This window comes from Ahaetulla prasina, chromosome 4, assembly GCF_028640845.1.
Source record: "Ahaetulla prasina isolate Xishuangbanna chromosome 4, ASM2864084v1, whole genome shotgun sequence".
In the NCBI taxonomy this organism is placed as follows: domain Eukaryota; kingdom Metazoa; phylum Chordata; class Lepidosauria; order Squamata; family Colubridae; genus Ahaetulla; species Ahaetulla prasina.
The window spans coordinates 12,661,909-12,686,753 of NC_080542.1; the positions used below are offsets into that span (position 1 = coordinate 12,661,909).

The 24,845-nt window shown below is 42.0% G+C and overlaps 1 pseudogene; it reads right to left on the reverse strand.

Moving 5' to 3' along the window:
- Positions 1-7,559: 7,559 nt before the first annotated feature.
- Positions 7,560-22,571, reverse strand: LOC131197911 (vomeronasal type-2 receptor 26-like; annotated as a pseudogene).
- Between the last annotated feature and the right edge of the window lie 2,274 nt (positions 22,572-24,845).

The window sequence follows — 24,845 nt, forward strand, 5'->3', positions numbered from 1 at the left end:
AGGGACAGTAGGCACGCAGGTGCACTTATGCACGCCCCTTACAGACCTCTTAGGAATGGGGTGAGGTCAACAGTAGACAGTTTAGGCTAAAAGTTTTGGGGATTTGGGGAAGAAACTACAGAGTCAGGTAGTGCATTCCAGGCATTGACCGCTCTATTACTGAAGTCATATTTTCTGCAATCAAGTTTGGAGAGGTTTACCTTGAGTATGTATCAATTATTTGCTTGTGTATTGTTGTGGTTGAAGCTGAAGTAGTCATTGACAGGTAGGACATTGTGGTAGATAATATTATGTATTATGCTTAGGTCAGATTGAAGGTGGATCCGAAATGTCTAAGGCGATACACAAAGAAATAGAGGCATAAAATAAAGTTTTGGAAGTGATTTTTCATTCCACAGTCAATGGCTATATTTAAAATTTTATAGTGCCTAGTAGGTGATGGTGAATTAGGGCCGGTTATTTTTCCTCCAAGTTGGAAGCGCTCTCAGTTCTCAACAGAATATCCGCTTGTCGTGGCCTATTGGATTTTGGTTTAATTAGAAAAGACGATGTTGAATTGACAAATCATTCCTATTTACCAAGCTGCTGTTAAGGATATGTCCATGATACATTTATACTCGTTGATGGAACTACTTGTTTTGCAAAGATGGAAAGAAAAGAGCAGGGTTAGATTAAAATAAGCTAAGAGAGGGATTTCTTACAATGGGAAGGCAACCAATTCCTCAGAAGGATGTCTATCGAAGGTAACTTTGGGGAACATGTAATGGAAATGGGACATCAATCCACCGATGAGAAGGTCTCCCTCTTGGTACCATTCCTGTGGAATTTGAATGGCTTCATCTCCAGTGCACTTAAGGGGCTGTATCTTTATGGCCAATTCTGGAAAGAGTAAAATGGCAATAATCCCCAACATTCCTGCTGATTTGGCTTCTCCTGTGTTGCTGTTGCCAGCAGCCTTGATTCAAACAGGATACTATAGATAGTGAAAATAGGGACATGGTGGGTCAGGGGCTAGGATGCCGAGCTTGTCGATCGAAAGGTCGGCAGGTCAGTGGTTCGAATTCCTAGTGCTGCTGTGTAACGGGGTGAGCTCCCGTTACTTGTCCCAGCTTCTGCCAACCTAGCAGTTTGAAAGCACGAAAAAAATGCAAGTAGAAAAATAGGGACCACCTTTGGTGGGAAGGTAACAGCGTTCCATGCGCCTTTGGCGTTTAGTCATGCCGGCCACATGACCACAGAGACGTCTTTGGACAGCGCTGGCTCTTTGGCTTTGAAACGGAGATGAGCACTGCCCCCTAGAGTTGGGAACGACTAGCACGTATGTGCGAGGGGAACCTTTATCTTTACCTTATAGATAGTGAAAGAAATGCTACCTTTGCTGAGATCTGTCTTCAGAATATGTCGGGCCTCATTCGTTGATCTGGTCCATTTTCTTCAGCCTCCCTTAGGTCTGGATGCTCAGTGAAAAGGAGAGTTGACCTTTGAATCTAATACCTAATTATTAGGCTCTTTTTTCATTTGCAATTTAAAAAATGCCCCGGCTATGAGGCTTTAGCAGAATTTCAGTGGTCTTGTATAATTACTCCAAGATGGTGGTCAGTGTATATTTCACAGGTTGGAGTAATGAAGCTAGTTTCACATAGAGAAATTGGGGAGAATCTGTCAGCTCTGGAACTGACTAGGAATTGGCTGATCAACAGTCTAAAAATATTAAGCAAAAAGCCCACAAGAAATATATATAAATACTTGTGCTACGAACAGCAAATGGATACAAGTTTCTGAGAACCCAAATCCATGGCAACAGTTCTCACATTGACCCTGTCATGGCTGGGGAACACTTCAACCTGTTTTGAGGAATGGTCCTCAGCAGGGAACAATATATTGGAGAGAGATATATATCTATTCTGAGATTTGCCCCTGCCAGTTCCTTCAGAAGCATCTTGAGAGCCACTGGACAATTGACCTAGTGACTTAATCATCATGTATGTGATAATTGGAGAGATGGTGCTGGAGCAAACATGTTTGTGAGCAGAGACATTTTCCTGCTTGCTCTTGGGAATTGAGGAACTGTGCTTGAGGTCTATAATTTGGCTGAGGGGCCTATTGCTCAGAGTTACATACAGGTGAAACTCGAAAAATTAAAATATAGTGCAAAAGTTCATTTATTTCAGAACTGCAACTTAAAAGGTGAAACTGATATATCCGATAGACTCGTTACATGCAAAGCGAGATAGTTCAATCCTTGATTTGTCATAATTTTGATGATTTATGGCTGACAGTTCATGAAAACCCCAAATTCACAATCTCAGAAAATTAGAATATTACATGAAATCAATAAAACAAGGATTGTACATAGAACAATATCGGACCTCTGAAAAGTATAAGCATGCATATGTACTCAGTACTTGGTTTGGGCCCTTTTGGCATCACTTACTGCCTCAATGCGGCGTGGCATGGATGCTATCAGCCTGTGGCACTGCTGAGGTGTTATGGAAGACCAGGATGCTTCAATAGTGGCCTTCAGTTCTTCTGCATTGTTCGGTCTCATGTTTCTTATCTTTACGGTTGGGCAGGTACCAAGTCCTGCTGGAAAATGAAGTCTCCTGGTAGACGGCTGCATTGACCCTGGACTTAATGAAGCACAATACCAGCAGATGACATGGCTCCCCAAATCAACACAGACTGTGGAAACTTCACACTGGACTTCAAGCATCTTGCAGTGCGTGCCTCTCCATTCTTCCCCCAGACTCTGGGTCCTTGGTTTCCAAATGAGATGCAAAAGTTGCTCTCATCAGAAAAGAGGACTTTGGACCACTGAGCAACAGACCAGTTCTTTTTTTCTTTAGCCCAGGTAAGACGCTTCTGACGTTGTTTGTTGTTCAGGAGCGGCTTGACAAGAGGAATACGACATTTGAAGCCCATGTCCAATGTGAAATTTCCACAGTCTGTGTGGATTTGGGGAGCCATGTCATCTGCTGGTGTTGGTCCACTGTGCTTCATTAAGTCCAGGGTCAACACAGCCATCTACCAGGAGATTTTGGAGCACTTCATGCTTCCTTCCACAGACGAGCTTTATGGGGATGCTGACTTCATTTTCCAGCAGGACTTGGCACCTGCCCACACTGCCAAAAGTACCAAAATCTGGTTCAATGTCCATGGGGTTACTGTGCTTGATTGGCCAGAAAACTTGCCTGACCTGAACCCCATAGAGAATCTATGGGGCATTGCCAAGAGAAAGATGAGAGACATGAGACTGAACAATGCAGAAGAGCTGAAGGCCGCTATTGAAGCATCCTGGTCTTCCATAACACCTCAGCAGAGCCACAGGCTAATAGCTTCCATGCCACGCCGCATTGAGGCAGTAAGTGACGCCAAAAGGGCCCAAACTAAGTACTGAATATATATGCATGCTTATACTTTTCAGAGGTCCGATATTGTTCTATGTACAATCCTTGTTTTATTGATTTCATGTAATATTCTAATTTTCTGAGATTGTGAATTTGGGGTTTTCATGAGCTGTAAGCCATAATCATCAAAATTATGACAAATCAAGGATTGAACTATCTCGCTTTGCATGTAACGAGTCTATCTGATATATTAGTTTCACCTTTTAAGTTACATCACTGAAATAAATGAACTTTTGCACGACATTCTAATTTTTCGAGTTTCACCATTTATATGAAATTTGTAGCCATATATGTTTTGTGAATCAATCAATCAATCATTAATGAGTTATCAGTAACTCAATCTCCCTCTCACACACAAAAGGGCTAAATTTAGGCTCCTAATCTTTCACATATGGTGGTAGTAAAATGGTTGCATTCACTATCAAATATATGAGACACCACCAATATATAGGAACTGCTGAAAATGCCTTGGAAGAAAACGTTCAGAAGAAGCTGACTGACCCAAAGAGCTGACAGGGACAAGAATCAATCAGGAACCTCTGTTCCAGAAAACCAAATGTTTTTTATTCACTGACCAGTGATGAGTTCCTACTGGTTCGCACCGGTTTATGTGAACCGTTAGTGGTGGCGGCGGGAGGCTCCGCCCACCCACTTGGATGTCATCTTGGACCGTCTGCTCATGCACAGAAGTGCTGTGCGCAACACACATGCGGAGTCATATTTGCGAACCGGTAGTGAAGATGATACCACGATGATACCACGGTAGTGCAGATGATACCACTCTAATGGCAGAAAGCGAAGAGGAACTAAAGAGTCTCTTGATGCGGGTGAAGGAGGAGAGTGCAAAAGTTGGCTTGAAACTCAACATTAAGAAAACTAAAATCATGGCATCCGTCCCTTTCAATTCCTGGCAGATAGAAGGTGAAGAAATGGAGGTAGTGACAGATTTTATTTTCCTGGGCTCCAAAATTACCGTAGATGGGGACTGCAGCCAAGAAATTAAAAGACGCTTGCTCCTGGGGAGGAAAGCTATGGCAAATCTAGACAGCGTACTAAAAAGCAGAGACATCACCCTGCCAACAAAAGTGTGTCTAGTCAAGGCCATGGTTTTCCCAGTTGCAATGTATGGCTGTGAAAGTTGGACCATAAGAAAGGCTGAGCGCCAAAGAATTGAGGCCTTTGAACTCTGGTGCTGGAGAAGACTCCTGCAAGTCCCTTGAACTGCAAGGCGAACAAACAAGTCAGTTGTAGAGGAGATCAACCCTGACTGCTCTTTAGAAGGCCAGATCCTGAAGATGAAACTGAAATACTTTGGCCACCTAATGAGAAAGAAGGCTCACTGGAGAAGAGCCTAATGCTGAGAAAGATGGAGGGCAAAAGAAGAAGGGGACGACAGAGAACGAGGTGGCTGGATGGAGTCACTGAAGCAGTAGGCATGAGTTTAAATGGACTCCAGAGGATGGTAGAGGACAGGAAGGCCTGGAAGAATGTTGTCCATGGGGTCGCGATGGGTCGGACATGACTTCGCAACTAACAACAACAAGTGAATGTAAGCGGAACCCACCACTGTCATTGACCATAGGTCCAAAATAGTATGACTAGTAGTAGGAAGGGATAAATAATATTATGGTCACTCGAAGGGGTTTCTTTAAAGTGTCTATGGAGACTCTCAGTCAGGCTCGCAATCTAGGCCTCCTCCTGGATGCATGGCTGTCTTTAGAAGAGCATACGGTGGCCGTTGCCAGGGGGGCTTTTTATCAGGTTCGCCTGATACGCTAGTTGCGTCCCTTTCTGGACTGGGACTCTTTATGCATGGTCACTCACGCTCTCGTCACTTCCCGCCTGGACTACTGTAACGCTGTCTACATGGGGCTCCCCTTGAAGAGCACCTGTAGGCTCCAACTGGTTCAGAATGCGGCCACGTGGGTAATAATGGGAACAACCTGAGGCTCCCATGTAACATCTGTCCTGCACGAGCTGCACTGGCTTCCGGTGGTCTTCCGGGTGCAATTCAAGGTGTTGGTTATCACCTTTAAAGTGCTCCATGGCATAGGACCGGGTTATCTACGAGACCGCCTCCCATCGACCCGTGCGCTCCCATAGAGAGGGTCTTCTCAGGGTGCCATTGGTCAAACAATATAGACTGGTGACCCCCAGGGGGAGAGCCTTTTCTGTGGGGGCTCCTGCTCTCTGGAATGAGCTGCCTCTGAGGATACGTCAACTTCCTGACCTCCGGACCTTCCGCCGCGAGCTAAAGACCTTTCTATTTCATTGTGCAGGGCTGGCTTAATGAAGTTTTTATTGGGGTTTTAATTATAGTTTTATATTCCTTCAGCCTTTAATTTAACTAGTTTTTAAATGTTTTTTAACTTTTCTGAGTTGTACTTTTACCCTGGCTGTAAACTGCCCTGAGTCCTTCGGGAGAAGGGCGGTATATAAATTAATCAAATCAATCAATCAATCAATCAATCAATCAATCAATCAATCAATCCAGGTCATAGCTGTCTCAAAGTTGCTTTTTCAAAAAGCAAGTGGACTGTTTTTTTTTTTTTTGTTTGTTTGAGGTAGAAGAAGATGTTTCGCTTCTCCTCCAAGAAACTTCATCAGTTCTGACTGGATGGTGGGGAGAAACAATCCAGTTCCTTTTTGAAAAAGCACCTTTGAAGTTTCTTTAAAATATTCCATTGTCACCTATAATTTCTTCTGTGTTGCCCTACATAAGACCAGGTTTGCTTTTGTTTATGTGTGCTCAGTAAAGTATAAAAAGCTTTGCTGGTATCCAGAATATACTGTATTATTGCTTGTATGCTTGTCAATAAAACAATGTTTTATCTTCAGAGTGATTTTGTTGCTTTACCTCAGCCTAAATTTGTATCTCTTCCTTTTCTAAGCTACCTGATAAAATCATAAAAAGAAAAGGATTTCCTCTGGCTATACTTATTTTAACTGAGGCAAAGAAATCCTTCTTTATGTTTTTTTTTTAAATTTATAATTAAATTTCTATACCTCCCTTCTCCCGAAGGACTCAGGGCGGTGTACAGCCTTATTTAAAACACATAAAATACACAATATAAATCACAAATTTAAAATGCATTTAAAACAAAATATTTAGCAGGCCTAATTAACTAAAACGGTCATAGACCGATATAAAACCTTTAAAATTTAAAATTATAAATAAATTAATACATTAATAAATAAATTAATTAAAAACACTTAGGTTTGTCCCTCCCGATTGAATAATAAGGTCTTCAGTTCCCGCTTGAAGGTTCGGAGGTCGGGGAGTTGGCGTAACCCCGGAGGTAACTCGTTCCATAGGGTCGGTGCTGCCACAGAGAAAGCTCTCTCTCTGGGGGCCACCAACCGACACTGTTTGGATGATGGCACCTGGAGCAGGCCCACTTTGTGGGAGCACACAGGTCGTTGGGAGGCTATTGGTGGCAGAAGGCGGTCTTGTAGATAGCCCGGTCCTAAGCCATGGAGCGCTTTGAAGGTGAGCACTAACACCTTGAATTGCACCCAGAAGGCTACCGGCAGCCAGTGCAGGCCACGCAAGATAGGTGTTATATGGGAGCAACGTGGTGCTCCCATTATTACCCGCGCAGCCGCATTCTGGACTAGCTGGAGCCTCCTGGTGCTCTTCAAGGGGAGCCCCATGTAGAGAGCATTGCAATAGTTCAAGCGAGAGGTGACGAGGGCGTGAGTGACTGTGCGTAAGGAGTATATTTAAAGCTTTATGACATCAAGAATTGCCCACTAAAATAATTGCTCAGGTGGTAACATACATCTCCCAATTTAATTGGAAATGTTGTAAAGTTTCCTAATGACTGTATTATTAGCTTCATCGGCAAAAGTCAATTTATCAGTGGTTTTAAATGGGTCAGGAAATCAGTCAGCAGTCTTCAAAGAATCTCGAAGTTTGTTCTCGGTGTTACTTCTGATGTCTACTTTGATATAAAACCAGATGTTATGTTACTACTAATGAAAACCCAATGGAAAAGCTTAATTAAATCATATGGAAAACTGCTTGCTGAAAAATTAATATACCCTATTCCCCCCCAAAACACATAATCCTCAAAGAATTCTGAGATGAAAGACAAATTCAGTCAAATATGGATGTACACACACACACAGTTCCAAGTAGTATTTGCTTATTCAAAATGGAATCTTGTTCCTTTTTTATTTCTTATGTGTTAATTGCTCTCTAGTGTTGAGTTCAGGCCTCAGAATAATTATATAGATTTTGGGGGTGAAGATGCATCCCAGTAAACCAACACCGGAAGACAGGATAGAGAAGATCTCCACGGCCACCATGTACTTCCCCTTGGTGCTCAGGTAGGTGGGGACAAAGGTCAGCCAAACACTGCAGAAAACCAACATGCTGAAAGTAATGAACTTGGCTTCATTGAAACTGTCTGGTAACTTCCTGGCTAAAAAAGCCACAGTAAAGCTGAGAAGAGCCAAGAGGCCCATGTAGCTCAAGACACAGTAAAACATGGTGATGGAACCTTCATGACATTCGACTATGATTTCTCCATGGAGGGTCTTCATGTCTAAATCTGGAAATGGAGGAGACGTACTCAGCCAAACAATGCAAATACCTACTTGAATGAAGGAGCAGAACCAGATAATAGAATAGGCCAACTTTTGCCCCACCCATTTGTGGAATAGACTTCCTGGCTTTGAGGCTAGGAATGCTACAACAACTGTGATGGTTTTGGCCAATATAGAAGAGATTGCAATAGAGAAGATGATGCCAAATGCTGTTTGTCGGAGGAGGCAGGTCACCCTATTGGGCTGTCCAATGAACAGAAGAGAGGAGAGGAAACAGAGAAAGAGGGAGATAAGTAGAAGGTACGTGATGTTGCGATTGTTGGCTTTGACAATGGGAGTGTCCCGTTGCTTAATGAAAATTGCAAGCACAATAACTGTGGAGAAGGAAAAGAGAAGAGCCAATGACACCAGAGTAATGCCCAGTGGCTCTTTAAAGGAGAGGAAATTCATTGTCTTTGGAATGCACTCATCATGAGCTTGGTTTGGAAACTGATCCTCTGGACAACTGTCACAATTCTCCATATCTGAAAAAAAGAAGAAAAGAGTTTCTGAGCAGAACCTAATTTTTCTCACGTTTCAGAATTGCTTTTCTCAATTTCTCTCCAATGTGTTTTCTAAAACTTTTTGTAACGCTTAAGTCTTCAACATTTTGATTAGTTGATTAGTTGATTAGTTGATTAGTTGATCAGAATATAGCAGAGTAATGCAGTGGGCTAGAGGTGGAGCTGTCGCCTCGCAATCAGGAGGCTGTGAGTTAGCTCCTAGATCAGTGGTTCTCAACCTTTATAGTGCTGCAACCCCTTTAATACAATTCCCCATGATGTGGCGACCCCAACCGTAAAATTATTTTCATTTTGAATTTATCGCGCCTGAAGCTGTATTGGCTAGCGGTCTGAACTGCTTGTGATTGCCTTGAGGACGGAGGCATTAAAGTGGAGACTCCTCCCCTATTAAGTTTATCGCACCTGAAGCCAGATTAGGCTAGCGATTGGGAGTGATTGCAGCTGGCTTGAGAGGGAGACATCAGAGCAAAGATTTCTCTCTTTTTTAATTCATCGCGCCTGAAGCCAAATTCGGCTAGCGATTTGAAGAGCCTGCAGCTGGCTTGTGGAGTCAACCATTGGAGCGAGATTCTTCGACTCGCAAGTATACTTCCCATATTTCCGATGGTCTTAGGCGACCCATGGCAAATTGTCATTCGAACCCCAACGGGGTCACGACCCACAGGTTGAGAACTGCTGTCCTAGATAGAGGCAGATATTTCTCTCTCTGGGCACAATGAGAATATGTCTGCTGAATATAACTCCATATTGGTGACAGGAAGAGCATCCGGCCATTAAACGCTCTGCTAGCGCCATTCAGTTGCCCAGACTCCAACAAGCAAGGATTAAGGAGTCGTTAACCGATGACGATTAGTTGATCAGAATATACAGTATGCTTCAACTAGCTATTTCTATAACAATGAACCTATCAGAACTACCATCCTTCGCTCCAGCCTTGTGTCATGCCCCTGTCGGAGTCAGAACCCGAAGGGGAAGAGAAACAGCGGACAGAGAGTGAGAGAGTGGACCCGTTGGCCGTGGAGGAAACTGAGGAAGTGCAAAGTCAGGCTGGGCAGAGCAGGGGAGAGGTAGAACAAGGGAGAGGGGGTTCAGATGAAGACCAAGGCCCACCCCCTCCTCATCCTAGCCAGCACAGGGAGGAACGGAGAAGAGAGCAACGTGGGTTGCGTGGCTTACGAGGGAGGAAAGGGATCCGATGCTCTTTACAAGACACAGCTGCTGATGAAATTGAAAAGGAGAGGCAAATGGGAGCGAAGATTGTCGGGAACAAACACTGAGTTCATCTGGTGTTTATCTGAGTTCCTCCCAACTGGTTTGATTTACTGCGGTGCTTCTTCACTTCTGGAATTCCTTATTTTGCTTGCCCTGCCGGATTAATTACCTTGTCTTGCCTTGCTGGATTTTTAGTTAGAAGTTTTCTGCTTACAACATTTGGGACTGAAGTATTGCCAGCCAAAGACTATTACAGGTTGGTGGAAGAGCTCTCTTCTGGCCCCGGGTCATCACACCTTGCTTTGCTAGATGTCAGCCTGCCATGAACTATGGGGGGAGAAAACTGGGGAAAGGGGAAACTGAAACCAAGCATTGTGCCACCCTGAGACATTGGCTCAAGGATCTCAAGGTCACGAGCTAAGAAATGGAAAGTACCAACCTTCACAGGGACCATTATCAAAACAACTATCTCAAATATAACTGGGCAATTGGGAGAAAACAGTGGGATGGAACGAAAAAGGGAAAGTTAATCTGGGAAAACTTCTCATGAAAAACCTACGTTCTGGCTTTTCTTTATGGTACCCATGTGGCTTTTAGTAAAAAAAAAAGGATTGTGATGTAGGAAAATGTAAACACTTTTTCCCTTCCATGCTCATTTCTCTCATGCAGGCTGAATAGAGAATTGCAATATTATTGAAAGTGAATCTTAAAATATATGTACGTTAAGAGGAAGTTAAAAACAAAAGATGCACTTGAATTTTTAGACAGACTAGAAAAGTTTGGGGTTTTAAAATGGATGTAAAAAAATGTTTATAGATACTTAAATTGTTTGCTTTATTTAAAGGAAAGAACATATTTACTTTTGTTTCTATTTCAAAAACGTTTCTGGATTTTGTACTGCCGAAGGAGCTGCTGATTCAGTTCTACAGAGGAATTATTGAGTCTGTCATTTGCACCTTTATAACTGTCTGCTTTGGTTCTGCAACCCAACAAGACAGACACAGACTTCCGAGGATAATTAGAACTGCAGAAAAAATAATTGCTACCAACCTGCCTTCCATTGAGGATCTGTATACTGCACGAATCAAGAAGAGGGCCGTGAAAATATTTTCAGATCCCTCATATCCTGGACATAAACTGTTTCAACTCCTACCATCAAAATGACGCTATAGAGCATTGAACACCAGAACAACTAGACACAAGAACAGTTTTTTTCCGAAGGCCATCACTCTGCTGAACAAATAATTCCCTCAACAATGTCAAACTATTTATTAAATCTACACTACTATTAATCTTCTCATCATTTCCATCACCAATCTTTTTCCACTTATAACTGTATGACTGTTACTTTTTGTTGCTATTATTAAGGGTTAAATTGCAACCTATGACCATCATTTGTGTTGTAAATGTTGTACCTTTGATGAAGGTATTTTTTTTTCTTTTATGTACACTGAGAGCATATGCACCAAAACAAATTCCTTGTGTGTCCAATCACACTTGGCCAATAAAATTCTATTCTATTCTATTCTATAAGACCTTCAAGGTCCCTTCCAACTCTGTTATTCTAACTAAGCAATTCTAACTAAATAAAGCAAGCAAATAATATTGAAGAGATTCTTGTTAACTGCGATGCAGGCTACAGAAATGAACTTTCAGGCGTAGGTCCATTGCGGTGCTATAAATCTTACCTATTTGTCTGGATATCGTATTATCAGGACACGGAGCACAAGCATAGCAGCAAAATTTCCGGCCTTCGATCTTGTGTTTTCTTTTTCCAAGGGGACAAGGATCATTACATAAGGAGAGAGGAGGGAGCTGTCGCCAAATAAACAAAGAGGTCAATATAAACCATTTATTTTTGCTTACAGCCAACGAATAAGAACAAGACCTTGACAGTCAATCCTGCCATGAAGCCGACTCCGACAGTTTAACCTCAGAAAATGTTGTCAGATCCAGAAATACAACTGAGTTGTATTTCATTTCCTATTAGTTTAGCCCAGGGGTAGTCATCCTTTTTATACCTACCACCCACTTTTGTGTCTCTGTTAGTAGTAAAATTTTCTAACCGCCCACCGGTTCCACAGTAATGTGTCATGTATCATTGTCTGCGCATGCCTCTCGCACATTGTGGATTGGGGTTGGGGGGGGGGCTCTGGCTACCAGCTCTGCTTGTCTGTTACAGCTGGGTGGTGTGGGGGGAGATGCACGAGCTATTCTGGGACAAGGCTCTTTTGTTTGCGGTCGCATTATAGCGCCATTTAGTTTCACTTACGTAATGTGAACTAAACTTATGCGCGGGCGATACAAATAATACACTTTCAGAAATTTAAATTGTCACGGGGAATTTTATAAAATGAAAATGTTTTAAATAATGCTATGAAAATTTTTTAAAAAGTCAATTAAATTAAAAAAAAAGGAAAGTGCTTCAGTATCGGACAAAACCCCTACCGCCCACCATGAAAGCTGGAACACCCACTAGTAGGCGGTAGGGACCAGGTTGACTACCACTGGTTTAGCTGAAGTTTAATCAATGAAAGAATTATATTCAGACCTTGAATATTTCTGATATTCTTCCACATTCAAGGTGCTGGTTATCACCTATGAAGTCCTATAGGGCATAAGACTCACTGCCCATCTCCCATAGTATCTGCTCAGCTGTTTGAGCTGGAAGTGTTGGCATATTCCTGGTTCCATCAATTAAAGTATGCAATTTATTGGGATCCTGGAAATGCATGTTCCCTGTAATAGCTCCTGCTGTTTGGAATGAGCTTTCTCACAAATTCAAATAGCCCCTAAGGCTATTGAAGGTGAAATGCCCCCGGTTCGCCCGATCCAGTAGCAATGGCGGCGGTTGGTTCGGAGAACCAGTAGCAAAAATTCCTGCCTCTCCTTCCCCTCGCATGCCCAGCTGAGCGATCATCAGAGCTTTTTTTTTTTTACTTTTAAAAGCATTTTTTCCTTTGGTTGAAAAAAATGCTTTTAATAGTAAAAAAAAAAAGCCTCTGATGATTGCGCGGCTCAGCTGGGATCGTCAGAATCTTTTCAAAGCATTTTTTCTACAACCTCTTTGGCCAAAGAGGCTGTAAAAATGTTTTTAAAGGGTTCTGACGATCAGGAACTCAGCTGGGATCATCAGAACTTTTTCAAAATATTTTTTCTACAACCTCTTTGGCCAAAGAGGCTGTAAAAAAAAGCTTTTGAAGGGTTCTGGCAATCAGGCAACTTAGCTGGGATCATCAGGACCTTTTCAAAGCATTTTTTCTACAACCTCTTTGGCCGAAAAGGTTGTAGAAAACATGCTTTTAAAAGTAAAAAAAAAAGTTGGCCATGCCCACCCAATCACATTACTCCCCCCAAGCCATGCCCACAGAACTGGTAGTAACAAATTTTACATTTCACCGCTGTTCTAAGATAAAGGTAAAGGTTCCCCTCGCACATATGAGCTAGTTGTTCCTGAATCTAGAGGGTGGTGCTCAACTCCGTTTCAAAGCTGAAGAGCCAGCGCTGTCCGAAGATATCGCCATGGTCATGTGGCCAGCATAACTAAATGCCAAAGGTGCACGGAATACTGTTATCTTCCCACGAAAGGTGGTCCCTATTTGTCTACTTGCATTTCTTACATGCTTTCGAACTGCTAGGTTGACAGAAGCTGGGAGAAATAACGGGCACTCACTCCGTTACGCGGCACTAGGGATTCGAACCGCTGAACTGCCAACCTTTCAAACAACAAGTTCCGTGTCTTAGCCACTGAGCCACCGCATCCCCTTGAAATGACCCTTATCCTTCTACTATTTCAAAGATTCCTGAAGATATACTGTCCACCCAGACCTTTGGCAAAAATGTTTGATATTCTCTTCTTTTTTTTCCCTGTTTCCATTCAGGTCATATCCTCGTCCATCTTTGCTTTTCTGTGTTGTATGTCTTTGTATGGTTTCTTCTTGGTTTCAATTCCTAAACTGCCCAGAGCGACTAGCAGTTAGGTAGCGTATAAATTTGAACTATTATGGATGGGTACACATTCAGTGAGTACTTTAGACTGGATTTGGCACTTTTATTCACCTATTGAGTCAATCTGAAGAATCTGGGTTAAGGAGATATTATAATTTGGTGCTGTTAAAAGGATCATCACACTATATCAACCGCTTCAAATAAAGCTGCTTTTTGTAATTGACTAATGTTGATCTTTGTCAATTCCAACCCACAACCAATTTCAAAAGGCAGTTCCGCTTGGAACAGCTTACATTCTGCAACAACACCATCAAACCACAAGATCTTCCTACCCCAGGTCCTTGAGCAAGACTCAATAGGTGAATAACAAGGCCAAATCTGTATAAACATCTGGCTGATTGTACAAGCAACTATAATTTACTGGTAATGCATGGAAAGAATCCCAAACTTTGAGGGTTTGAATAGATCTGAGAGTTTGAGGTTGTTAATTGTTTATTTCACAGGAAGAAAAAGATGACTTTTCCTCTGCCAGCATGAAATATATCCTTGAAAACTGACCACATGTAAGTTCCTTCTTCAGATTGAAAGTTTAGATATCCATACTTCCTTCATTTGGGCAGGCCAATATCTGGGCATGTTACTGTGTTTGTACCATTCAATGAAAGTAAATTTCTATTCAAAAGTTGGAAATTCTAAAGAATTAGAATGTCCATCATTAAACAATCCAATAGTACAGTGTTAGCAAACCTATGGCATGCGTGCCGGAAGTGGCACATGAAACTGTTCCGTGCCGAATGCACGGCCTCCCCGGCTCCTTGTCGCATTCCTGCACACAAATGCATGCCAGCCAGCTGGCCACTGCACGCATGGTGCTGGCGGACCCCAGAAGTGTGGCGGTCCATCGCGCATGCATGAGCCGGCACCGGGCCTTCTGGGTTGGCGTCGCGCTCATGTGCGATGGATCGCCACACTTCCAGGTTCGCCAGCACCGCGTGCACGATAGCCAGCTGGCCGGTGGCTGTTTGAGCACAGGAACATGACAGGAGCCGGCGAGGCTGCGCATTTGGCACAGGACGGTTTCACGTGCCGGCCGGCACACGAGAAAGGTTCGCCAACACTGCAATAGTACATTTGTTTTTGGATAGCTTTGACAGAAATTGATTGAAATGTAATTGGGGTCTATTAATTGCTATCAATGGACCACAAGAAAGTCTAGGTGTGAGAAAAGGAGAATATTACGAAATTGTTCTTTTAGTCCACATGGTACCTGAGTGAATCCATGATGCCACTGGATTTTATCTTGATGAATGAGGAATGTTCTTCCTGGAGGAACGTGAAGATCTATTTCTCCAACTGGGATGTTGATGTAGGAGTTGTTTGGGAAAGTCACCAAATTTACGATGTCAAATCCCGCTTCTAGGGCTCCATCTTCGTTTAATTTAATTTCATCTCCAGCATTGTTGTTGAAGGAAATTCTCTGCAGAAATGAGTGGAGCTTGCAGAAGAAACACCAAAACGGTTTAGAGAGAAACCAATATGCTTCATAATGGCCTCATACAACCAGTGGTGGGTTTCTATCGGTTAGCCCTGATTTGTGCGAACCTGTGGCAGCGGCAGGAGGCTCCGCCCACCTGCCCAGACATCATCATGGTTTGTGCATGTGCAGAAGGTTCTACGCATGTGCAGAAGCGATGTGTGTGTTCAAAGCGCGTGTACGATCACAATAGCAAACCAGTAGCGAAGATAAGTGGAACCCACCACTGCATACAACAGCCTCTTTTTAAATTTGGAGCCTTTCCTCACCAGGAATAAAAAAAATATGGAGCACTGCAGCAGCTTAATTGTTATTATTGGACCATATTTTATATTGGACATTAAAATATCTTTCGGTACTCAGTGATTTGTTTTTTGACTTAGACTAACTTTATGGTCTCTTTGAATGTACACCTATTGGCATACAATAAGATGAAATTTCATTGCATACAGCTCTCAAAGGGTCACCACCTCCAATATACACTACATAAACATGGCAAAATAAAGAAATACAAAATTATGCACATACCCACATATATTATGTGACACAGAGATTTGGTGTTATTTGTTGTGGTCCACCAGCAACCTGCGGAGCTGGCAGTGGAGTTGGACAGTGAGCAGGCTGGGGAGGACAATGGGTCAGTCCTGGAGTCAGGGGAAGGCCTGGATGAGGGCTCTGCGTCAGAGGCAGAGATGGGGCCAGGGCCATCTGAGAGCGATGCGCAGACTCCGGAGCCTCCAGAGGTGGATAGCAGAGAGGCAGAGAAACAGGAGGAGCCTGTTCCTAGTGCACGCATGCGAAGAGATGCCAGAAGGCAAGAGCAGCTAAAGCAAAAAGGACAACTCAGGAATAAGGCTAGGAGATGATTGGTCCCTCCCATAAGGCTTAAAAGAGCAGCAACAGCTCTTGGATTCTTTGTAGGAAAGCAATGTTGCTACAATTGTTTCTTGTCTCCTGTTTCTGAACTTCATGGGGTTCTTGCCAAGAAAAGCCTTTGGCAGGTTGCCAAAGAAGGCAAAGGTTTGTGATAAGGCCGAAGGACTTTTTCTGAAGGACTTTGTAATTCTCAGCTGTTCTAATAAAATATGTTTGTTTAGGACTGATAGTGTCTGGTAAAAACTACTTGGGCCTAGGTCACAACATTATTTTAGAAAGTTGGAATAAGAAGAAGCAGTCAGAAGAATATAGTACTGACTTGAATTAATCATTTTAGAAAGTTGGAAAACAACAACACGAAGCAATCAGAAGAATACAGTACTGATTGAACTAATCAAGGAGAGAGCCAACTGAGGAGAAATTTCCAAACGGAACAATTAATCGTGGAATGACTTCTCTCCAGATGTTGTGGGTGCTCCAACATTGGAGGTTATTAAGAAGAGATTGGACAAGCACGCAATGTCTGAAATGGCAGACATGAATCCCACCCAGGGTTCGGATCAGGTTGGGCAAACCGGATGTTAAATTTTAATCTGGTTTGTTGAACTGGTAGTTGCAAGGACTGACTGACCCGGCCTGCCCCTTCCTTCCCAAAAGTCTCCATACCCACATACATTTTGGATGCCATGTAAGTGCCGGGCCCGTGCGAAGGCTCTGGGAGGGCAAAAAATGGGTCTACTGGAAGTTCCAGGGGTCCGGAAATGAGCCCATTTCTGACCTCTGGAGAGCCTGAGGGAGGCCATATTTGCCCCCCAAGAGGCTCAAGGATAGCCCCAGAGACTGGGGAGGGTGAAAAATGGGCCTACCGGAAGTACCAGAAGTCCAGAAATGGGCCCGTTTCTGGCCTCTGGAGGGCCTCTGGAGCCCAGGGGAGGCCATTTTTGCCCTCCCAGAGGCTTGAGGAAAGCCTCCAGAACCTGGGGAAGGAAAAAAATGGCCCTACCAGAAGTACTGGAAGTCCAAAAATGGGCCCGTTTCTGGTTTCCAGAGAGTCTCCAGAGCCAAGGGAGGCCATTTTTGCCCTCCCAGAGGCTCAAGGAAAACCTCCGGAGTCTGGGAAGGGCAAAAACACCCTGTCCACTGTGGTGCAGGAGGCTGAGTAGACCACACTCACCATGGCCATGCCCGCCCAGCACCCGGGCAGAGAACCGGTTGCTAAAATTTCTGAATCCCACCCCTGGGTATAGGGTCTCCTGCCTGAGCAGGGAGGTTGGAATAAAAGACCTCCAAAATCCCTTCCAACTCTGATGGTCTGTTATTCTGTTATTTTTTGCAGAGAACTAGACAGGCAGAAGAAGGTTACAGACCAGTTGAGTTGGTGTCAAAAGAGGGAAAAACTAAGATACGTATTTAAAGCAAACAGCTCCAATAGGTAAACATTTGCAGTTCATGAGTGTTCAATAAAGGTGAACATCTATCATCTTTAGACAGCTGACCTACAATGATCCATAGAGTCTTTTAAGTCCTGGCGCACTGTTTTAACCATGGAGAATCTTTTGAAAAAGCACCAAGAAAGAGGAAATTTTACCTGCCAGGTTTCTATTGTCTTTGATCGTATATGATCCATGTCCTTTTCTACGTTCTGATTTGTCCTAATTGTGTGAGCAGCATGTAAGGCTTGAGCCACAGCATAGACGGCATTGTAGATACTGTAACTATGGCTAAGCAGGCTGGTTTCAAAGAAAGGTGCGAGAAGGTTCTCCAGTCTTTCTTCTCCAGTACACTCCCCATCTTCAGGAGCATCTTTATTTGGTACTGAGCAGCCAAAAGCTTGGTTCCAAAAATCTCTCATAAAGCCATCCTGATTTTCCCCAGAAGGGGTGACAGCCTGTACGTATTGTTGGAAACCTGGAAGTTCTTTTTTGGAAATTGAGAAGGAAATGGCTCCATGGAATATTTGCATATCAAGCTCCCTTTGGAAGGCATGTAACGTGAAATCATTTTGGGCCATTGCGATCCACACTTTTGTTGCAGAATGTTTCTGTGAAGTTTCAAGAGCCGTTGAAAGAAACATTGGGGTCACAAGCAGAGTAGAGGCCAGCCACATAAAGACTATATTTTCTCCATGTATAATCACTGCATTTGCTGTTTTCTCTGTGAACAAAGTGATGTGCCTCACACATCGTTCAGCCATGTCGAAGCCTTCATAAAAATGGAAGTTTCTGTCAACCCTTTCAGTGAATTCAGAGCAGATTTCGTTTCGCGAGAGCAGAGGTTCCAGAGTTTGTATAAAGTGTTCTCCGTGTTTGTCATCTGCAATGACAAATCCTACCCATTTCCATCCAAAGTAGAGGAGGAGCTGGACTAAACCCTCATACTGGAGGGCTTCATCGGGGGCCATGCGATAAAAAGGAGGGAAACGCGATTCATCGCTTGCTACCATTTGAAATGAGCCATAGGAAATCTAAAAAAGAAAGAAAGGAGGAATGAGAGAGAGAGGGAATAGTAAAGTAAGTGAAGGTGTCCATGGATGCATTGTATTTCTATTGATTTAAACCACTTTCACTTTAAAAATATGAAACTTTAATATTTTAATTTAGTTTAGAGATTTCCCCAAAATGGAAAGACTGTTTTAACACCTCTCTCTCTCTCTCTCCCCCTCTGTGTGTGTGTGTGTGTGTGTCTGTCTCTCTCTCTCTATACACATCTATGTCTGTCTGTCTGTCTGTCCGTCCATCCATCCATCCATCCATCCATCCATCCATCCATCCATCCATCCATCCATCCATCCATCCATCTATCTATCTATCTATCTATCTATCTATCTATCTATCTATCATCTATCATCTCTCTCTCTCTGTCTCTCTGTCTCTCTGTCTCTCTCTGTCTCTCTCTCTCTCTCCACACACACATATCTATGTCTGTCTGTCTGTCTGTCTGTCTGTCTGTCTATCTCTATCTATCTATCTATCTATCTATCTATCTATCTATCATCTCTCTGTCTGTCTCTCTCTATACACACACACAGGCATCTATGTCCGTCTGTCCGTCCGTCCGTCCGTCCGTCTGTCTGCCTATCTATCTATCTATCTATCTATCTATCTATCTATCTATCTATCTATCTATCTATCTATCTATCTATCATCTATCTATCTATCTATCATCATCTCTCTCTGTCTGTCTATCTCTTTCTCTGTCTCTCTATACACACATACATCTCTCTCTCTCTCTCTCTGTCTAATATATCACAGCCCTTTTTATTGTAGCTAATCTAAAAAAACACTTTTAATTCATTCTAGGTCTACATTTCTTCCATATGTTGTCCTCCACATTTTTAAATATTAAAACAATATGCTTCTGTACTTTATGCTTAAAATATACATATTGAAATTTCTGAGGCAGTCAGAATGTTAGCCAGAATAATCATGAATATTCAAACAAATACTGTAAGTGTGGATTCTATTTTACAACTTCTCAAAGCAGGGTATATTTCGAAATGAAACTTAATCCAAGTCTATATCTTACACTGTTTTTTATTTCTAAATCTATATCTTTTTACTGATAAACCATGAAATTGCTCCTTCATGAGAAAATCAAGAGCTGATAATCTGTACGTTAGTAGTAATTCCACAATTCCACCCATCCTAATCTATGGCTCCAACCTGTGGAATCTTGAAAAGCTGCAGAATTTCTGCCATTCGTATGGACGTTTCAGGACTCATCCCTCCGATGATTCCCACAATTTTCTTTTCAGTCCCACAAATATAGTTGGGGACAAATTTATGCGACTTAAAAAGCAGGTCCAGAGTGGTACGATAGGTCATTAGTGCATCCGAGTAGCTGTCATAGATGTGGAATCCTAGAGTGATGTTGGGCAAGATGTCAGGATCCTTATTGATCTCTTTGACGGCAAACACTAACGCCAAGACGTTTTGGTAGAACTTGGTTATCACGCTGTAAATAAAGTGACTTGCTTCAAAAGACAATTTTGCTATATATTATGTTACTAGAACAGGACAGGACAGGACAGAACAGAGAAAACAGAGTGGAGAGGTACCTTGGAGATCTTCTAGTCCAATATCCTGCTCAACAGGAAACCTATATAATTTCAGACAAATGGCTGTCCAATCTCGCCTTAAAAACCACCCATAACTTCTGGAGGTACTAACCAATTGTTCTAACTGTTAGGAAATTTCTCCTTAGTGCTAAGTTGCTTCCCTTCTTGATTACTTTCTCTCCATTGTTTCTTGCCTTGCCTTCAGGAGCTTTGGAGAATACCTTGACCCCTTCTTCTTTCTGGAAGCCCCTTAGATATTAGAACATTGCTTTCATGTCATCCTCAGTCTTTCTTTTTATTTTGAAGATACTGCATGAAGAAAAAAAATGACATGAAATATGTTTTGATTTTGATTTTCCTTGTGTTGTGTGTATTAGAGATATTGTGGAATTTTCACAAATTTGACTCTTAAAATTCTAGAGTCACGTCTTTATATAAAATATTTAATTGTACACTTAACAGTTTGTTCAACCATGATAGACCCATACAAAGTAAAGGAAGGGTCATCTACATAGTAGTAAACTATCCCAGAATAATAGGAGGAACTATGAAAGACTTTACAGAAGGATTTCATTTCTGAAATATTGGAACAGTTGTTCTGTAAAAGAGGTCTACCGAAGAATTCCTATTTCTTCCTGCCCTTGGAAAGGAAAATTATTTTTGTCTTAAACTTTCCAGGCAAGTTTTAGTATTTTATAAACTTTCATATAATCCATTAGTAGAAAACAGCACCTTATCATTATAATTAGCTCCTGCTCAATCAGGAGATTAAGGGCATTCAATATTGTAAAAACCAAGGTTTTAGAAATTATTTTTTATTCGCCAGTCAATGTCTTGCTGGTCCTAATGGTCTAAGAAAAGGTTGAGGACATAAAAATACATTTTAAAAATATTATAGAGCCATTTATGTTATGTGAATTAGTACTTTTATTTCTCCAACTGGGAAGAGGTTCCAGTTCTCAATGCAGTATCTGGTTGATTGTCTTTTGGTTAAGTTAGAAAATAGGATGTTGAATTAACAAAACATCTCTATAACTGTCTGCTTTGGTTCTGCAACCCAACAAGACAGACACAGACTTCAGAGGATCATTAGAACTGCAGAAAAAACAATTACTACCAACCTACCTTCCATTGAGGACCTGTATATTGCACAAGTCAAAAAGAGGGCTGTGAAAATATTTACAAACCCCTCGCATCCAGGACATAAACTGTTTCAGCTCCAACCCTCAAAATGACGCTATAGAGCACTGCACACCAGAACAACTAGACACAAGGACAGTTTTTCCCCGAACACCATCACTCTGCTAAACAAATAATTCCCTCAACACTGTCAAACTATTCACTAAGTCTGCATTACTTTTAATCTTCTCATCGTTCCCATCACCAATGTCCTTCCACTTATGACTGTATGACTGTAACTTTGTTGCTTGTATCTTTTTATTTATTTATTTAATTTGTCATAACACCATACATAAGTATAAGCATGAAGCAACAGTAGGACAGGAATAGTAGGCATGTTTGTGCTCTTATGCACGCCCCTTATAGACCGCTTAGGAAAGGGGTGAGGTCAATAGTAGATAGTTTTTGGTTGAAGCTTTGGGGACTTTGAGAAGAAACCACAGAGTCAGGTAGTATATTCCAAGCATTAACAACTCTATTACTGAAGTCATATTTTCTGCAATCAAGATTGGAGCGGTTAACATTAAGTTTAAATCTATTGTTTGCTCTTGTATTGTTGTGATTGAAGCTGAAGTAGTCTTCAACAGGAAGGACATTGCAATAGATGATTCTATGAGTTAAACACAGGTCCTGTCGGAGGTATCCTTATGATTTATATTGATATTGATTGTTTCCTGATTGCTTATTTGGACCCTATTACTATCATTAAGTGTTGTACCTTATGATTCTTGATGAATGTATCTTGTCTTTTTATGTACACTCAGAGCCTATGCACCAAAGGCAAATTCCTTGTGTGTCCAATCACATTTGGCCAAAAATTGTTTCTATTCTATTCTATTCTATTCTATTCTATTCTGTTCTGTTCTGTTCTGTTCTGTTCTGTTCTGTTCTGTTCTATTCTATTCTGTAAAGGATTTGCCCAGCATACTTTTATATTCTTTAGCACATAAAATATAACATTCCTGATTTACAGAGATGGAAAGAAGAGATCAGAATTAGATTAAAATCAGGTGTGAGAGAGTGATTTCTTACAATGGGATGTTAATCGATTCCCCAGAAGGATGTCTATTGAAAATAATTTTGGGGAACATGTAGTGAACATGAGACATCAATCCACCAATGAGAAATTCACCTTCCTGGTACCATTCCTGTGGAATCTGAATGGCTTCATCTCCAGTGCACTTAAGGGGCTGTATCTTCACGGCCAATTCTGGAAGCAATAATATGGCAAGAATTCCCAACATTCCTGCTCACTTGGTTGCTCCTATGTTACTGTTGCCAGAAGCTTCTATTCAAACAGGATGCTATAGCCAGCAGAATAACCGCTACTTACATTGAGATCTGTCTTGAAAATGTATCATGCCTCAATAATTGATGTGGGACCTTTTCTTAATCCTCACTTATCTATGGATGCTCTTGATCTGAATGCCTGGTCTTTTTCTTCACTAGCCCTTTAAGGAATACAGACCTACCTAAATGGTTGTCTTGGTATATTTTTCCCAGGTTGTGAGAATGGACAATCTGTCAGCTTTGAAAAAAAAATCAATAGTCCGAGAAATATTAGCAGAGAATCCACGATATATTCGTGCTATGAACTAGAAATAAGTCACAAAATCCTGAGAACTCATATGTAGGATACCTGTTATCTTGTTGACCTTATGATGGTTTGGGAACAACTTCAACCAGATCTGAGGAGTGACCCTCAGTTGCGAATGGTATATAGAAGGTATTTTATCTATTCTTTGGTTTGCCCCTGCTATTTCCTGAGAGGTATCTTGAGAAGTCACAAGGGGATTGACCTGATAATTTAATCATAGTGTTTGTTATAACTGGAGAGCTGATAACTTTGTTTGTAGAAATGCTGAAGGTGGATCATGTTTGTGAAATGCCACAGGAATGCCACTTGCTTTTGGAGCTTGAGGAATTGAACTCTGTAATTTGGCTCAGTAACTTACTGCCCAGAATTATGTGTATGAAATTTGTGGCCATATATACCATATTTTTCAGAGTATAAGACGCATCTTCCCCCCCCCCCAAAAAAGAGGGTGAAAATCTGGATGCGTCTTATACTCCGAATGTAGCCCCGCCCAGCTTCTCAACCAGAGGTTTCAGCGACTGAAAAAAAGCATCAGAAATGAAGCTTCGGAAACAAAGCTCCCAAACAGAGCTTCAGAAAAGAAGCTCCCAAAAAGCCTTCAGAGGCTTTTTTTCTGAAGCTCTGTTTTGGAGGCTTTCAGAGGCAAAACAACAACAACACAGAGCTCACAACCAAGGAACCTGTTTCTAAAATTCACCTCTGGGAACAGCTGATAGGGGGTATTCTGGGAGGCCAAACCACCTGCCAATCAGTTTTCTTATTTTCCTCCCCCAAAACTAAGGTGCGTCTTATATTCCGGTGCGTCTTATACTCCGAAAAATACGGTATGTTCAATCAATCAATCCATCAATTTCCCTCTCTCACACAAACACACAAAGAGACTAATTTTAGGCTCCTAATCTTTCACATATTGTAGTGGTAGAATGGTTGCATTCACTACTGTGAGAAGTGGAATTATTCCTGTAAAGAACATAGCTGAAGTAACGCCATATTGTACTCCTATAACCTTGATTAACCTGTACTACGCTAGCAGTGTATGTTTATTTATTTATTTATTTTATTGATAATTTAATTTCTATACCGCCCTTCTCCCGAAGGACTCAGGGCGGTTTACACAGAATATAAATAGCAAATTTAAAAAGGAATTAAAAACAAATATTTAGTAGGCCAAATTAACTAAAACGGTCATTAGACCGACATAAAACCCCTTTAAAATTATAATTAAAAAACACTTAAAATACACTTAGGCTAGTCCTACACGATGAAATAATAAAATCTTCAGTTCACGTTTGAAGGTCCAGAGGTCGGGGAGTTGCGTAACCCCAGAGGCAACTCATTCCAAAGGGCCAGTGCTGCCACAGAGAAGGCTCTGCCCTTGGGGGCTGCCAACTGACATTGTTTGGCTGACGGCACCCTGAGGAGGCCCACTCTGTGGGAGCGCACTGGTCGTTGGGAGGCTATCGGTGGCAGAAGGCGGTCTCATAGATAGCCCGGTCCAAAGCCATGGAGCGCTTTAAAGTGGTCACTAACACCTTGAATTGCACCCGGAAGGCTACCGGCAGCGAGTGCAGGCCACGCAGGATAGGTGTTATATGGGAGCAATGCGGTGCTCCCTGTATCACCCGCGCAGCCGCATTCTGGACTACCTGGAGCCTCCTGGTGCTCTTCAAGGGGAGCCCCATGTAGAGAGCATTGCAATAGTCCAGGCGGGAGGTAACAAGGGCGTGAATAATATCTGTTCTATGGAAATATACTGGACAAATATGTTTTGTGCCTTTTAATCGGGACATGCTAATTTAAGCAAAAGCATTGTTCTTGTAAATGGGATTTCTTGTAAATGAGATATCATTAAGGGGGATTCCTGTAAATGAGACTTCATTACGGGGAAGTATGGAAGTTAGAGGACTTTCCAGAGGAAGAA